General features: G+C 41.2%; 1 long non-coding RNA gene across 3 annotated transcripts in view; it reads right to left on the bottom strand.

The window, feature by feature from the left end:
• Positions 1-2934: 2934 nt before the first annotated feature.
• The window catches only part of LOC123367296, a 94699-nt gene continuing 84766 nt past the window's right edge, over positions 2935-12867 (bottom strand). For all 3 annotated transcript variants that reach the window (XR_006578398.1, XR_006578397.1, XR_006578399.1), the window contains one exon: positions 2935-3201. This is a non-coding gene — a long non-coding RNA (uncharacterized LOC123367296). The remainder of the gene's footprint in view (positions 3202-12867) is intronic.

Consider the following 12867-nt stretch of genomic DNA (forward strand, 5'->3'; position numbering starts at 1 on the left):
TGGCTCAGAAAATAGTGTCAACCTGGGGAAGGGAGATGCTGTGGGGAAGCTGTGGCAATTGTAGAGGCAGGCCAAGGTACTGGAGAAAGCAAGGGAGAGGGGAGAATGAGGCCTAGGGGAAATGTGAGCCAGGCTGCAGTGGGTGGAGAGGCAAGCCAGCTGATACAAGTGAGAAGTTGCTGGAATGGAGGCAGCAGAGGCCCAAAAAGACAGTGGAGTAACAGTAATTTGTTCAAATAAACAGGGTCCTTTTTGTTTCAATATTTCCCTTTGTTAGGTCAGAAGATTCCTGAATCAGCTCTTCCAGCAGCGCCTCCTGGCCAAAGTTGACAAGCATGGTTTCTGGTAGGATATTTCCTCCGCCTTCACCTCTCCCCTTTTATATATTTCTAGCTTTCCTCTTTTCTATTGAACCAACTCTGTTTTGAGATTACACAGAGCTTCTTCTTCAGGTCTGGGAAACTAACTCAGAGTGTCACAGCTAAATACAAGGTAGAACAGATTGTTTAGCATAAGTTGTTAACACATATTTCAAGGGACAAGGTGGGTGAGGTATGGGACCAACTTGTGTTGTTGAGAGAGACGAGCTTACACAGAGCTCTTCTTCGTGTCTGGTAAACTTTATCCTCAGAGCATACACACCTTAACATGCTCAAAACTACCTTCACAAAACAAGGGCACTACACTAAAGAAGTAGATTGCTTCATGGAACGGCCACCCAAATACCCTGAGACACTGCTTCAATACAGAAATAAAATCCCTGCCAACTGCACACTCCTAGTTGTCACCTGCCACCCCACACTGGAACCCATATGAGGTATTATCAAACAGCTACAACCCGCAGTTGATGGGGACCCCATCCTGCAAGCAATCTTTCCTGAACTCCCACTTCTGGCCTTCAAACAACCCCTGTACCTCGCCAAGCTCATCAGAAGCAAGCTCCTCACAGACCAGGACACACCAGCTTAAAGCAGCGTCAGCCCTTGCCAGAACAACATATGCAAAACCTGCAGTCATAACTCCACTGCTACAATGATCAACACTGCTCACAACACACCTTTCAAGATCCATGGGCCCTACACATACCTATCACAACATGTCGTGTACCTCATCCTGTGCACTAAATGCCTGTAATAGCAAGTATGTAGGTGAAACCAGATGATCACTGCACACTCACATGAAATTACGCAGGAAAATAAAAGACAAAAAGCATCACAAAGCGATCATTCTATATCTGAGCTATCAGTCCTCATCCTCAAAGGAAACTTGCACAGCATTTTCAAAAGATGAGCCTGGGAGCTTAAATTCATAACTTCACTAGACACTAAAAATCATGGACTGAACAGAGACACTGGATTTATGACCTATTACAACAAGCTGTAACCCACTAACAACCCCCACCTCCTTCTTCCTTCCTCCCTGTGACTGGAAGGGTGTCAATGTGCCATTTCACTTGAATGGTCCCTTGAAATACGTGTTAACTACTTATGCTAAACAATCTGTTCCACCTTGTGTTTAGCTGTGACACTGAGTACATTTCCCAGACCTGAAGAAGAACTCTGTGTAAATTCAAAAACTTGTCTCTCTCACCAAAAGAAGTTGATCCAATAAAAGATATTACTCACCCACCTTGTCTCTCTAATATCCTGGAACCAAAACAGCTAAAAAACTGCATATATCTTTTCTCTCCTCTGTTCTATCTTCTCCTCCAGTTTTTCCTGTCCCCTCTCCTCTCTTCTATCCTTATTCACTTTGGGGTATGCACACACCCTTCTCTCTACTCCCACAGGCTGGCTGAGGCCTCCAGCTCCCTCTCTCTCTTCCCTCCTGGAGCTAGCTAGCATGCGTCATCCTCCCCGCCCCTCCTCTTCTCTCTTAGGACTGGCCCCCAGCGAGGCTGGAAGCTGGAGCCCCGCCCAAATAAGAGTGGCCTGGGGATCCCAGGCAGCTGTGGGGATCTGCAGACCCTCCACCTGCCCTGGGTGAGGGCCCAGGGGGCAGGGACATGGGCAGGGGGCTGCTCTCAGAGGCCTCCTCAGCCCAGGCAAGTGGAGGGACCTGAGCTCCCTGGCTCTGGCTTCTGACTTGCGGATGGGGCCTTGGGGGAAGAGGAGAGGTGGGGGCAGGGCACTGGAGGGAAGAATCCCCCACTTTTAGGAAGAATTGGTTGCCCCTACTCTCAGAGTACTGCTGTTGCCCCTTGTTTACATTAGAAGGCAGGGCAAACTCATGGGCATTTTCTGATCTCACCTACCCTCAGATCCATCATCCACCCCTACCTCCTGGATCTCTTTTGAGCAGACGTCCCTGCTGAATTGTGCCAAACTGTGTAGCACATTTGTGAGGCATAACAGTCCTACTAATGGCTGCCGTGGAACCTCTGAACTTAATTTACACACAAATTCAGGGCTCTAGAAGTGAAATGCTAGTGCATTTCACTGGGATAGGTAGAACCAGCTCAAGCCAAATATGCAGCAGCCTGAGCCTTGACCATCCCCCAAAATCACCCTGCACTTCTTTCAGGCTTAGAGTGGGCTCAGCTAAGTCACTCCACAGCCCCCAGCTCCCTCCTTTTCTTCCTAAGCTCTATGAGGTGTTAAAGAATCACAGAAAGCATCGCTTTCTTCCAGCATTAACCAGGGAGAAATAGTATTATCCATCTAGTTCCTGTCTCTGCTTCACTGTGGAGAGTGCATCTAAAACCTTCCCCAGGCCCCGTGTGTCTGGCTTCCCACTGCAGATTTAAAGAAATAGTACCCATATCCTTATACCATCCTCCTTCCTGCATTTGAGGATCAAGGCAAAGCACTGACCTCAGAAGTCAATGGCCATTACTCATACCCTGCAGGGAGACAATCTGGCCTTTAATGTTATCTGGCACAGGGAGATCTAAGGTAATGAAAAAAGAGTGACCTGGACTCATTTTGAGGACATACTTTATTTACCCAATCTATCCTAATGGGTTTGGAAAACTCCATAGGGCACATTTTTACAAGTGTGTTTTGACCCCACATGCTATAATGCCTTCAATTACAGTGTGTTGTGTAAATCCTTCTTAGTTATGGTCTGCTGTGCCTGTCTGGCTGCTGTCCATGGTTATGGCAGTTGAAGTCAATGGTGAGAGGGGAGGCAGGGGGGAATCAGGCCCAAGATGTGTCCCATGTGTCCTCATACACTTCAGCTGACATCCATCAGCCCAGCCTGTGTTAGCAAGAGAAGAAAGACTTTAAAGATCGTATCAGGAAAATTATATGCACATTAAAATATGTGTAAGCATTGCATGCTATATAATCATGTACATATAAATATAATCATATATTTAAATACTGCTGTTGCAGAAATGTACCTAGCAACAACATTTTTTTGAAAGATATTTTGAAATTTGATTCACCGTTAATAATTTCATGGGGTGGGGAAAATAATTCAGACCACAGAATTATAGGATTGGTTTTGTTTACTAATGCCTGCAAATAGATGGTCATTATTGGGACTTATTTGGTGAATATTGTAACATCTAATGTTTGTTTGTATCAACATGAAAAATATTTTTAAAATATCTAAACAGTGCTCAGTGGTGGCTTATTAGCTGAGTTGGTGTAAGATGTGCAAGGTATGACCAGGCTATTTTGTACAGTCTCATGTTGGATCATGACAGAACCAGAACCAATCTCTATAGGAAGCAAATTGAAAACAGATATGATGACTAGTTTGTGTCTACCCCTTCCCCCCTCCCACCAACCCCCACACAGCCAGATTAGGGACTGTGAATTCCTACTCAGTTAATTGCTACCGGAGTCCAAACTTGTTGGCTCTAGGATTGGACGGTCATGAAGGTAACCTACAGCCGCTCTGGTTTCCCCTCCTCCAGAGTTCACACTTCTTCTGTAGCTCTCTCTGCTGTTCCTTTCTTTTTTCACTTTTCTCCTCAAAAAATCATACGGGCAGATTGTCAACCTTTGATGGGAATGTTCACAACTTCTGTAACTTTTTGTGTAGCAAGCTCTCCTGTTTTGTTCAACACATGTTTTGTGTGTGTCTTGGAACATATGTATTTAGATTTGTCTCTGGCACCTCAAAGGGGGAGGAGGGAAGGACTAAATATAGTTTTTTGCAGTAAGATACTCTTGCCTCTGGCTTAAAAACCTCCAACTACTCCCGGATATACACTGTGGGTGGTGTTATGTCAATGACAATGGAATTAATGCCATTATTATTCTATTTAAAAAAGAAAACATGCTTTCTTTTTAACAAAAAAATAAATACAACAAACCCAAACAAAGAGTTGTCATGGAATTACTATTTACGAGTGCGGAAGAGTGAGCCCCCCTGCCCCCTTCATCGACCTCCCCTGAACAGCCAGAGCAGAAAGAAAGGTTCTCTGACACGTAAAGCTGGGAGGCTGCAGGGACTGAAAATGCCGTTTGTACAGATGAGGAGTCCCTCGCTGAAGTGGGTGATCAGTGGACCAGGGTCAGAGCCATTAACACATTCAAAGACACAGTGCTGGATGATCACTTGTATTGGCCATTGCCATGCAGGACACATCACAAGGAAGCTGGGTAGAGCGGTGTAGCACCAAGCCTCTATATTTGCATGCAGCACAGGAAAGCAAGAAGTGCTCGTCTCCTGTTTAAAGGCAGCAATTGCTGCTGCACTGGGAGCTTTGGCCTTTTCAGTGGGGGACCCAAGAGACAGCCTGTCAAAAGAGAAGTCTCTTGCTCGAACTACCAAACTTAGAAAGTGTGGGTAGTAAAAATAAATTAAAAAGGCTCAGCTCAATCTAACCAAAGAGTTGGGGGATAAAGGGGGGAGCCTGTTTTGTTATTTTCACCAGGCTGCACATAGCAGCAAGGAATCTGGAATTCAGTCAAGGCCTTGAAGATAAATTCTTTAATTCAATTTTGCAAACAAAAACAAACAAAAAAGTTGATTTATGTGTTGAATGTTTTATATTTCCTAGATGTATTTTTCCTATTGTGTACAGTTATGCCTGGAACTCTGTACAGTAATTCCCACTGACTGCTGTGATACTTACTGTGCAGGGCAGAAATGATCAACTGCAGGGTATTCTTCTATATTCTTCTTTTTTTAATCATGTTGAATTCCCTTTCCTTTAGTAATCCCTGCTATTCCCTCAGGAGCTGAGTTACGATTTAATTGTTAAATTTGCATAGTAACTCAGCAAATAAACTCTCCAGTCTCCTGCAGACCTTTATCCATAGCAGGCTTCATTTTAGTTATAAATTACTTACTTCTAGCGCTCAACCACGTTGGCATTTCAGACTCATGAGGGAGGTGCAAAAAAAAAAATGATCCGGTGGCATTCCATGTGTGTACTTTTTCTTGTAAGAGCCCCTCCTGTGTACTATAGCATAATTCTGGGTTACTTCAGCGCTAGTGACATGTCACATAGATTATGTCTAGCTTATCGATAAGTGTCAATGTAGTAATAATAATTATACTACTGAGCTCTCAGATAGTGCTTTTCATCCATAGATCTCAGCGCAGATTACAGTAATAATGCATGTGGGTAATCTAACTGGAATACCATTTAAAACAATAAAAAACAAAGTAAATGTAAATGAACCTTCATTACTGTTGAATTATGTTAAAATTAATAATTTTAACTGACAATTTTCCAGCTAAAGAATAGTATCTTGTAGATAATAACCCAGCTGCAGTTGTTGTAGCAAAGTATAGAAAAAGGTAGGGTATTGTTGCAGTGAATCCAACAGTAAGAGATATGTCTGTAATTCTCCCAAGCTTCTAAAAACAGTCCACAACACTTCATGCCACCTCCTCAAAGGCTCTCCTATAAATCTTGACTCAAAATAGACAGTAACAGACTGGACTTCACTGTTCTTAACATTGGGTTACTAGAACCAGGTGACCACTGGTGTGATGTGATCTAGCTTCAGTGATACAGCTTTATTATTTAACATTGTGGTGATAAGGATGGCTACTTGCCCACTTGAACTTACTTCTGCATTTCTGTCCTGCCCTTCTCTATTACCTTTTATAACTAGGTTTCCATTTCTAAGTGCTATAATTTTGTTATTGGAAATGTGCTCCTAGATGCCAGGAAGAAGCGTAGGGTCAGACTGTCACATGCCCCTAGTGAAGCTGTGTGGTTATGGGTGAACACAAGGAACCTCCCCCTTTCAAGGCCCTGCACTATAAGCTAGGACAGTTTCAGTAGTCTCTGCAGATGAAGAAGCATAGGGGCGTACCTCTCTGTGTGCCACCAGGGGTTTCCAGCACCCCAGAGGAGGTGGGATTACTGCCCTGCCTACTGTTTGATGAGTGGAACTAGAGGATCATGTTTCAAGAGGGACCCAATCTGTGGCACCAGAGGCTCAGGATTGCAAAACACACCCAGGCTGTTACCACTTAATCAACAGAACCTCAGCATGTAACATTGGCCTCCCAGCATGCTTTCAAAATTAAAACACGTGGGTTCTTATTCTTGCTTTCTGGCTTCTGAACCTCTGGGGTGCACTTGCTTCAGGTTTTAGATCTTTTCCCCACAATGGTGAGGGCTAGAAACTCACTTTTTTTTTTAAAAATGAAAGTGGAGATTCTAGTATCTGGGTTTTGGGGAAAAAACAAATGATATGAGATTTGTAATAAAATCACAAGAGTTAACACTGACCAAGATCTCTTTCCTGCAGTTCTGCCTATCTGCAGCATCAGTTATTGGTAATGAAACACTGCCCTTGCCTGCCCCCGCACAACTTTAACAGCTGTGGCTAATGGTCATAATTTGGCCCCCAAAAGTCTTGGTATTAGAGGTCAACACACTTCTGTCCCTGATAACCAGAATGCTCCCCAGGTCTTAATGTCTATTGTGAATGTAGCTGTAGGACAATACACATTTTGACCATGTGCATGGAAACTCTATCACTCTACTGACTAATGCATTGCTACTTTATGGGAATCTATTGATACTTTACAGGAACTTAATATGTTCTAATATGGACTTAAATTAAATGAGATGATTCAAGAGCAGCTAATGCAGAAAAGCAGCAATATAAGGCATCTATACACGAACAAATTCAGTTATACCTGAACGTTGCTGGCCATATTTAGTCTGCTATAGCAAAGCAGAGGCTAAAGTAATTGCTATGGGGACTACAGACTATGTCCAAACAGTTAATTCAATGAAAATGATTCACCAAGGCCCTTAAGCATGTGTCTTAACTTCAAGCATCTAGTAGACCCACTGAAGCCAATGGGACTATGCATATGCTTCAGGTTAAGCCTGTGTTTGCTGTTTTGCAGGATTGTGGCCTAACCGGGCAATCTTCTAGGGGTGGCCAACAAAATGGTGGCAAACAGAATCCAGTTCATATCTCTGAAGCCCTGTACATGTCTATTTCCTCTATTTATTCAAACAAAGACATGCACTGATAGTCAAAGCCTACCATTGTGGAGCTATTCTGACCATAGCCACCTTTAGAAGATGCTCAGTCTAGTAGGTGTGGACAAGCAGAACTACAGCTGAGCAAGTAACTTCCAACAAATAAATGTATCACATAAATTTAATCAGTATCTTCTCTCATACTATCTGCAATTGGATTCTACAGTAATTGAATTAAACATTTTGTGTCAAATTTTAAAATTTATGGATTGATCACAAACAGTGTCCTCTGAGTATTCAATCCAACTTGATGATAAGGTATTGGTGAGTTATGACTGGGCTATCTGTCACATGACATTGTTCCCCTTTTGATTCCGGAGCTACACAAGCACTTCTGGCGAGAACACTTATGCATGTGAATTTCAAATTCTGTTTCTGAGGAGACTTGTGCATGTGATTCTGCAACTTGCTCTCCACAAACAGTAGTTCTTTGTCATTCTTTCCTGGGACATGTATTTCATGGTATGTCTATGTCAAATTTATTCCATATTATGCAAGAGTAGTTGAATCCTGCCAGACATTATTACATTCTAATGCCATGTTTTCCTGATAAATGCTATTCAGTCCTATTTTGAAGAATGCATTGCTAAAAGCCTTGTAACTGACTAACTTAATACAAAGGTGAAACACTTACTCAGTTCTATAAAGATATGATAAGTCTGAAAGAACAATTGTACCGGAGACAGTAACTAAGACCAAGCAAACTATGGTTGAAAAAGAAGTACATGCCTGGGTCTGGTTAACTGAAAAAATGTACATCTTGGAACATACGTTTGCTTCAGAGACAACATCCTCTACCATCCAACTGGATTTAAGGGAATCAAACTGTACACGCACAATGGGTTGTTCACTTGATGTTTTACTTTTCTATAACACTTTGTGCAAGCTAGGATGAGAAAATATCAGTTGATGCAGATTGCTTGCCTTACTTGCCTATGACAACAACTGGAAGAAGTTGTGGAAACCTGTGACAGGTGATCTTAATACTGTGCTACACAACAGTCAAAAGCAACATCTGATCTGAAACATGTCCTGTGCTACCGAAAACAGGAGGTTGCTTTAAAAAAGGATGTCCATAAATCATAAAAATGTTGATTTCAGATGCTTATGGCATCTTTTACATTTATGATGGGTTAAATCTAGCTCCTCAAGGCAGATCCTGTCTTCTACTTTTATGTGTGTATAGCACACACCGCCATGGAGTTCTGCTTCTAACTAGAACCTCTGGACACTATTTTAATACTACTAATAAAATAATAATAAATGTGATATGTAGCACTCATTGGCTGATTGTTCTTATTAAGATCCAACCCAGATCTATTCATTCCATACAACCTGTTTCAGAAAAATCCTCTGTATCTTTTAGCCCAGAACAATCTCAAACTAAGACCAATTCACACAGTGCAGCCAAGAAGACATGAACACCATCATTACCAGGAGGTGCTGGAGCTGGATTGGCCATGTGCTTCGGATGGAAACTGATTCCATCACCAGAATAGCAACAAGATGGAACCTGAAGGCAAGCAAAAACGAGGCTGCCCAATAACAACATGTCGAAGAGCTGTGGAAGCTGACCTGAAAAATCTGGAGCACAGCTGGGGAACCACTGAAAGACTTGCCAGAAACAGACAGGAGTGGAAGAGCTTCGTTGCTGCCCTAAATACCAGAGGGGTAATGGAAACATGATGATGATGATGAGATCTATTCGACTTGTTAGAAACTCAACAGAGAATGGTCCAAACCAAACGAAGGCTCAGAGATCTTTACTGACAGCCAGGATTCAACTTCCAAATTGAGAGGGCTATAAAAATCCTGGGAAATCTACCTCAGGCATGACAAAGTCACTGTGTTATGACTCTGAGCCAAAGCCTAATAAAATAGCTGTCATATGTGGCACTTTTTGTCACAAGTTCCCTCACTGATTCTACATGAGAAAAGATCTCTATTGCTATAGTAGGACCTTCTCAAGTAGTACCAGAGGACTGCTGTTATACTATTACTGCAATTGATTATTTCATTAAATAGAAGTAGCCATTACTTCCCCAGAGTACTTTCACTCCAGTAACCAAGTTCTCATTAACAAATTTTAATCGTGAAGAAAATTGTGTCTGACAATGAACTCCAGCTTCAAGAGAAGATCTGAAGGAGAGCAACACAAAAGCTAGGGCTTCTTCCATTTATTATCCATAGACTGATGGGAAATTGAACATTTTTAATATAGTTTTGAAAGGCTGCTTGCAAACTGTTGACCTAGAAGGGAAATCCTGAAAATCATTCACTATAGATTTCTTACATAACTGCCAGTCTGACATGCAACAACTCAAATGTATCCTGCAGGACTAATGCACAGAAGAAGCAAGAAGCCTAAGTTAATGGTTAATGTTCTCCAAAGCCCTAAATCTGAACAAAAGTTACTACACAGTTAGAAATGGGCGAATAATTTGCATTGAATAACTTTTTCAATTAATATAGTAACTTTTTCAGTTCATGAGCTGTTGTGATTTGCTCAAATCTATTCATTAATTATTACCACAAATTATTTGCTGAATGTGTCTTTGCCAGTAGCAATTCATTACAAGATTGATATTCAACATTTCAGCTGTTTTTGACTGGACATATTCGTCACATTACATGTTTCTGTTCCCTGATTGGCTGAATGTGACTCTTCAAATCAGGTTTCTGAGTGAATACTTATAATTCCGAATTAGAAATTTTCTTTTTGCAAATATCCTATAATATTTACTTAAACTTTGCTGTTTTAATGAATACTTCTGCCAGTAAATTCATTCACTAAAATAGCTGAAGAAAGTCAGCACAAAAAGGATGTGAGCAGTCAAAACAATTTAGTTTGTTTGAATAATTTAACTATTATCTGAGAGTTTTTGGTAATGTTTGCATAGCTCTGAACACAATTGCACACAACAGAATGTACAAGACATAATTTAACAAAAGTCAGATAAAAGTGAATGGTACACAGAGGTACTCACTAATGCCAATCCCACCATAGCTTTTTTTGTAAGAAAACATAAAAATAGATTTATAAAGACTGGACAACTTAAGTCCAGTGGCCCATTTCAGCTTGTGAAGCAGGAAGGTCTAGCTACACACATACATTAACAATGGCTAAACATAGGATGCTATTCACCTTGCAACCTCACATCAGGAACAAAAGATCAATGCTCTTCCACAAAATTAATTTGTTCCAAGTTTCCGAGTACACTGTCAGTGCTTAACTAATTTCAAATTATAATCTGAGGCGCACTTATATGTGCAAAAAAATCGTAAATGCCTATAACCTCTTTTGTTTTCAGTTGTTTCATGCTGAGGTTACTATACTACAATATTTACGATTAGAAAGTGTTATTTTGGTTAAGTCTGATCACTACTTGGCAGCTATAAAAATGTAAGTATTATTGAGGAATGATTATCATTATGATATTATTTCTGCTAAAGAAAGAAAGTATCTTATGAAGTAGAAATTACATGTTGATTTGAGTTAATTTGGAGTTAGCTAGAGGGTGCTATCGCACACTTATACCATATTTTGTTATACTAATGTGGCTGGGGTACAATCCTTGTTGTTGGTTAGAAGTGTAGCTTTTTCTTAATTACAGTACACCACAATAGGATCCACCATTAAATACCATAAGTCAAAATATGTCCATGGAACTGATTCTCCTTTCACATAACGTAAGTTTTACACTGTCATAACTCCACTGATTTCAGTGGAGTTAGTATTGACTTACGTTGCTGTGACAGAGGATGTGGCCTCATATTTCCACTCATTTGTTCTTACTCGTGGCTCTTATTTTTCTGTTCTGAAACACACTGGTATCTGCAGTTTCACAAGCCATATGGTTAAATGTGCCAGGGAACCATTCTTCCAATCCCCTGCAAAAGCCTTCTCTGTTTTATTTATACCAATGGGTGATGTGCAGATGCTTCTCATTCCTGGCCCTGGTCAGTCCAAAACTGGGTTTCAGTTTCAAACTAGATGGGTCTGAACCAAATTCCTGGATGTGAAGAACCCTAGACTTTGGGGAAGTCTGGCTCTGGATACAGCTCCAGGGCCAAATTTCCCCTACAATAGTTATGCTACTGGTTCTGAAGAATGTCACTAAAAGAAGAAAAAGTGGAGTTATTTAGGAAGTGCATGCATGGGAAATAGAAAGAAAGAAAGGGAGAGAGGGAAACTGAAGTTCTGGCATTACTCAGTTAAGTTCTAGGGCCTGTATCAAGCAGGAAATCAGACCAAATGATCACCATGCTGGCTTTGTAATCTAAGAAGTTCCATTCTGCGTGTCTGTCCAGGACTGCACAGCTGTTGGGCCAGAACTTCAGCTGGTGGTGTCAGTGGAGTTATGCTGATTTACACCAGCTAAGGAGCTGGGCCCTTAAGTCATTTACGTTTTGCTTATGTCAAATTTTCTCAAAATGTCATCAAAAGGAGTGCTTTAGCTGCAAAAATATTGTGGAAATACATTGGGAGATTCTAGTTAGTTATGCACATGAGTATTCTAAACCGATAAGGACTTGAGTACCAAGCGGAGCTGCATACACACACCAAAACCATGGTTGTTATTGGGGATCGAACTCAGAACCTTCAGCACCAACTTCTGCGACTGGAGCTGAAGAACTCTTTTGGCTGTAAGAAAGAAATAGGCTGTACAGTGTCTGGGATCAACCACTAGAGGGAGTCATGATCACATGCACATTACAGTTTAGCATATCTACAGCCTTACATCAAACATCATATTGAGGAACTAATCTATAATTCCCATTGACGGGCAAACCGCATAGAAATAAGTCCTGGTGAATTTCCACATTATTTCCAAGAAATCCACAACTTCAGACAAAAACTAGACACTTTAATCTGAAAAATGTAACTCACATTTTCTCAGGGTCTATATGCACAGTGAAAAGCTTTTCATCTGTTCTGCTTGGAGTTGTAATAGCAGCTTGATGCTCTGGTTCTGAGAGTGTGTGTGGTTAAATGTCACCCAGATAAATAACAGTTTTGTACAAATGAAAAATGGCTGCTGTGATGCAAGATGAAAGATCACTGCCCACTAAAGGAGACCCCTCTTTTCCATGCCTAAAACACCTTGATATTGGCTCAAAGCAACCTCTATCAGTCCAATTCAATGTTGATAGGCTTAGCAGTAGAGTTCAATTTTCAATCTTTGTGCCAAAACTGCACTTCCAACAAGTAACCACCAAGTTCATAAAACATTTTCCCTTCCATCATCCAAAATGGTATCTCTTCCTTTCATATATTTAGAGGTCTGTTTTTCCTACCCAGCAGAGGACAGAGATACACAGCCAGTATGTTAATGTTACACCCTCTTTCCTTTGTGTTTACCTGGTAGTCAGTACTACAGCCAGGCCTTGCTTCTTCATTACTAGGCATCCATTACGTTCACCCCTACAGCTAGCTGTTGCACTAC

Source organism: Mauremys mutica, chromosome 3, assembly GCF_020497125.1.
Source record: "Mauremys mutica isolate MM-2020 ecotype Southern chromosome 3, ASM2049712v1, whole genome shotgun sequence".
Classification (NCBI taxonomy): domain Eukaryota; kingdom Metazoa; phylum Chordata; order Testudines; family Geoemydidae; genus Mauremys; species Mauremys mutica.